General features: G+C 39.1%; 1 protein-coding gene across 1 annotated transcript in view; it reads right to left on the bottom strand.

The window, feature by feature from the left end:
• SNCAIP (synuclein alpha interacting protein) overlaps positions 1-412 on the bottom strand; it is an 83,511-nt gene extending 83,099 nt beyond the window's left edge. Inside the window, exon 1 of the mRNA XM_085305411.1 lies at positions 399-412. The gene's annotated coding sequence lies outside the window, so the exon portion shown is untranslated. The remainder of the gene's footprint in view (positions 1-398) is intronic.
• Between the last annotated feature and the right edge of the window lie 4,915 nt (positions 413-5,327).

Genomic DNA, 5,327 nt, shown 5'->3' with positions numbered 1-5,327 from the left:
GCCTCGGTGCCTGCGCGCCGCGCTCGGGGCTGTCGAGGAAGCGGCGCTCTCTCGCTTTAAGAGAGGCACTTAACAAAACGTGCTGAAAGCGGTAGGTGTATCCCCCTGCGCCGCAATTTGTTGGCAGTATCCCACGCGATTTTAATACGCGTGTAAAAAGCCGCCCCAAACATGCGAAAATACTRCGCTGCTGTATAAAATATTAAGCACATGGCGCTGTGCTGCACTAAAAATACCTGAAAATATTGAGCTCCGTGCGCTCACATCTGTTTAGAATAAAACCTTGCTTTTTTTTTTCTTTTTTTTTTTCCTTCTCTCCCCCCCTCCCCCCCCCGCCCCGGTCTCCTCCAAAGCCTGGAGCGCGCCGCGCGGAGGGGGCTGCGGCGGGAGGTGCGCACCTGAGCGGGGAAGCCGGCGGAGGAGGGGACCCTCGGCGGTGCYGGAGGCTCTTTTACGGGCGTTTCTCCGCCTTTTCGTAATTCAGCCTTCTTGTGCCGTGTTTTCACAGCATTTTTTTTTTTTTTTTGCCTTGTGTTCTTATGCACGTTTTCCATCTGCCTCTTAAATGTTCCCTTTTTTATACCTTTCCTTCTCTTTTCCCCTCCCCCTCTTTTCTGTGCTTTTACATTTCAAAAGATAAACCAGAACCTCTTAGATTGTCTGATAAATATTGCAGAGATTTCTCTGCAAATATTGCAAAAAMCCCGGAGGTGCGAATAGTGAATTAAAGTGAATTTATGCTAGTTTGGCATTATGGACAACTACTGTCCACAGACCAAATGCAGCACACCTAGCAGTACTGCAGGTATGCCTAAAACTATCAGCTCCTAACACTATTTTGGGTAGCAAACTCAATGGGGCTCTGTGCTTCTGATAGGGATTTGTAATGAAAGTACTAACCATAGCATGGCTATTGGGCATAAAATGGCAATTGCTAACTCCCACTTCCACTTAATCCTGGGACACAGTCATCACACAGTAACAACCTCGACACACTTTTCATCTGAACCCAGAGACTTGGAGATGAAAGGCAACACAGTACTCCATGATATTTCCCTCCAGCTATCTAGGCACTGCAACTTCATTTATTTTCAGATATTTTTCAGCTCATTTGATACACTTGCCCAAAGTGGAAACACTGTTATATTTCTTTCCTCTTAAATTGCATTTTTAACGTGTAAAAAAGGAAAACTGAATGTAGATTACAGTGAATCTGACCATGTACACCAGGAAAGTGTACAGGGAACACTACTATCTTAACYACATAAAAATGGTCTACGTTGACTGAGGTTAAAAGGTTTATTTTGGAAATGTCTTTTGCTTTTATGTCTTTTACTTTTATAAAAGAGTATATTTGGACAATGCATATTTCACACTTGTACTTAGATGCAGATTAAGTAACCATTCGGGGTATTTGTAAAGCATTTGATTAGGCGGTTTTCTAAAGGAATGTCGGTCAGCTGTGTGCGATTAAATGGTTTGATAGGAATACAGGTCAACTCCAGAACACAATGTCATATAGCAGTATGGCCTGCTTGAAGAACAGCATTGATGAAAAACCAAAACRAGAAAAACGTGATTTTAATTTAGAGGCTATAAATACCATCCATATGCAAATATAGCCTCTTAGATAAAAGMCTGCCAAGTGTCTTTGTATGTGTTGTGTATGATAGGATCTCAATTAGAGCTGATAACCCTGTTTATATATCCACTTCTGAACTCACTGCTGGAAATTTTGTTTGAATAAGAAGTGCTGATTAGGCTATATGCCTGTACAAAAAGTAAATTATGATATACAAGTTCAGTTCTTGTAAAAAATTCRGGATGTGTTTTTACTGCCAGTTGCATGGTACCATCATTATTTTTGCCTAAAATCACTGGACATTAGTTCTGTTTTTTCATGTGCACAAATAGTGCAAAGTTTTGTTGAAATAGCTGAGTCTTCTCATCTATAACCTTATTTGCAAAGGAGAAAGACAGATTGAAAATGTGTTGCACATTGTTTTTCTAGAAAGTTTCTCCAAGATCATTTCACAGTTTTTGAACCTCATTTTCCCCACCTGATGCTGCTGAGGCTGGTATTTGCATAACTATAAAGCTTGTGGTTGAAGGCATGCAGGAAAAGTCAGATCCTTTACAGACAAGCAACACCTTGCAGAACTGAATTCTGTGGCCCCTTGCCAAGTGCCTATCACAACAGTCCTTCCACTGATGTTAATGAAAGCAGGGAAAACTGTTCACTAGTTTTGAAACTCTTATGAGAGGTGACCTTGAAGCAGATTTAACAGCAAATGCTGTACTACTTGATAATACTGCCCATGAAAGCATGAGCGTATTTCAGTTAAGGCGTGAAGCCCATATAGATATGTCCTGCAAAAGTTTTGCTCTTCTTGTGCAGGACCAACTCCACTTCTTCCATATTTTTCCTGGAAATGTGCAGCAATTCTGAGGCAGGAAAGGTGATGGAAAGGAGACAGCTGGATCTTGAAGAGGTGACCCCAGTAGAGTGCAGTACATGGCCACTTTTCTTCAAGTGCAGCTTGATTACAGCAAGGTTGGGAATCAGCGTTCTGTTGTACAGATAAACAGCTGYTAAAGCCCTAGGGATTTTCAAGTACTTCATATACAAGAGCAGCCTGTGGACTTCCAGATGGTGACCTAGGATTGCTGGGGTATGATATCTCCACTAATGAAAATCACCTATGGCACCATATTAAGTGAAAGCTAGCAACTACTGTGTGTCTGCTGAAATAACAAAGAGCAAAATTTTAACGTGGTCATATGATGATCTATGATGACTCATGGTCATTTGGAGCAGTCATTGTGGCATTTAAATGTTTTCTTTAAATAAGATCCCATCCAGCTTTGAGGCTCAGTAAGAATAGCTACCATTCTGAAAGCACTGCACTATTTATGTACTCATTTCAAAACAGTAAGCCCAAAGCAGGTGTATTGTTCCTACCTTCACCTTCAGTTTCTGGGCGGAGATAAATGGGACAAAGATCCAAGTTAACCTTACATTAATTTTCCAAGAATGAACCCCCAACCCGAGTGGGTTTTTTCCACCTTCATTTTTTTCTATACAATATATCAAATATTTGTTTGTACTCAGTACTGTTTGGAAAGACATTTCCATTCTGAAAAGCCTGTAAACATACAGCAAATACATGTACAGGCATTGTTCTGTTTGATTAAGAGAACAAAGAAAACGTCATAAGCTACTAGAAGTACTGACTGGCAGTTGTTTAGCTGATATTACAACAAACAGTCTCATTTCATGAATCTGATGGTAGACTTATTTTTCACTATGTAATTGCTACATCTGAAGGAACCATGAGACTATGTATCTGAGACTGCAATAAAAATGAATTATTTTTCTGCAGTGTTTTTGTACTATTTTTCATGTTGTTCGTAATGTCTGAACCTGATCTGTTAGCCACACTGAGGCAATCTGCTGTCAATAAATTTCAGAGAGCAAGAAGCTGCCTTGAGAAGAATGCAGGGTGGATCCCCATTCATAAGGAGAAATGGGATTAAGAAAACCTGAATAATTAATTTGAAAGCATCTTTTAATGCATAGAGCTTTGCTTCTGGGATTACGCATGAAAGTATTTTCTGCAATCTTAAGAGGTCATTTACTTGACAACTACCGTGAGGGAAGAAATCTCAAACCTGGGTTTTATTAAATGCTTACTGACTTGATATATTCTGTTGTGTGAATCATACAGAGAATTTCACAACATGAGATCCAAGCTCCTGCTCACACATTTAGCAGAACTGTGCAGGAAAACTGAACATAATACATATGGCTGAAAAGCTAGCACAAGGCATTACTGGATCAAAAGGTCAGAAATAATTATCATAATCAGCTACTTTAGCTTCTGGCATAAAAGCCCCAAATTCCTGTCTGAACTAAAGAATATTTTCAGAAAGTGATCTAATCCTGGTCACTACACTCCTAACTACATTGTTGTAATGGATAATTAGCTTCACTGCTAGATTATGTATGCTTAGTCCAATTTCTTGCTTGGCTCTTCGAGTCAAACTTGACACTGACTTTAGTTACACCTTTGCCTACAGTAAAAACAAAACTCTGTTCTCAGGAATTTTCTTACCATTCATATATTTCCAGTATCTTTTCAAGCCATCTTTCAAAAGTTTTTTGGATAGATAAGTAAAGTATTCATTTGAACTCCCTGAGACTGACAAGCCTACAACTTTGACTTTGTGAATATTTGAAGTCACAGATTTTCATTTGGAAAATAAATCTTGACAAACTGGAAAAAGTTTTAAGTGTGGTCCTCAAAAGAAGTTACAGTCAGTAATATATCTCCTTTCTTCTATTTGATTACTCTGCTAGCTATACAAAGATCACATGTAGATATAGCCGCACAAACAGGTTGCCATAAAATAAACTGACTGGACCCCGGATTAACAGATTATATTCTCTACTCAGTAACTGCCCTGGTGCAGCTTCTTCTCTCTCCAGTCATAAACCCAGATTGCTTACTATGGGAATGCTCTCTTGCCAAGGGGCAGGTGGGCTTGCATTTACCGGAAGACAAGGGCACGTACAGACGCAGATCTTGCAAAGCAGCTGGATCCTGTAAGTTCCTGTATTAGTTTATGGCATCTAACTAGCCCGTGGGAATTCCTTCACTTAGCAACTACGTTGTACCGGGAATACATGTGCAGTTCATTGTCAACTGTTACACTCTGCTTTCCTCCCATCCTGTATGTATGACCTGCATTCTTTGATATGACCTCATTAGAGAAGAGAAACAAGGGGGAAAAAAGGAGGAGCTGTTTCTTTATATGACTAGATTATAAATATGTTGTATGGTGCCAATTTAGAGGCAAGATAAGAAGTCAGAAGTCTCAGAGTTTAAGTAAGTTCAATGTTGATTTACACATACCCTTTTCAATTCAGTAGGACTATGAATGAGTCATTAGAGGAAATCCTGACTCTGCAACACATTTAATTGGATTAAAACCAAACAGTGTATTTTACTTGGGCCTTAAGCAAAAGCTGTACCATTATAAACCTATTTTAAGTGCTAGAAGTAAATTCTAGTCATAGTAATCCTACAAATTAATGTGAAATTTTACAAACGCTAATCAATAATAAGCCATTGCTAATTAAACTGTCTTGGAGATGCCCCAGTTAATAACATGATTCTAAGATTTTTTAAATCTACACTTAACTGTTAATCACTTGACAGAAGGCTCTATGACCTGAATTAGATCAAAGCAAGACATTTCAAACAACCTTTAAATAATTGCTCAAATAACAATATGGACAAAAATCTGGAGAAATCTCTGGAAAA

Source organism: Rhea americana, unplaced genomic scaffold, assembly GCF_003343005.1.
Source record: "Rhea americana isolate MKP2758 unplaced genomic scaffold, rheAme1 scaffold_22, whole genome shotgun sequence".
In the NCBI taxonomy this organism is placed as follows: Eukaryota; Metazoa; Chordata; class Aves; order Rheiformes; family Rheidae; genus Rhea; species Rhea americana.
Note: the sequence above shows the minus strand (reverse complement) of the source record. Positions and strands in the feature narration are given on the sequence as shown.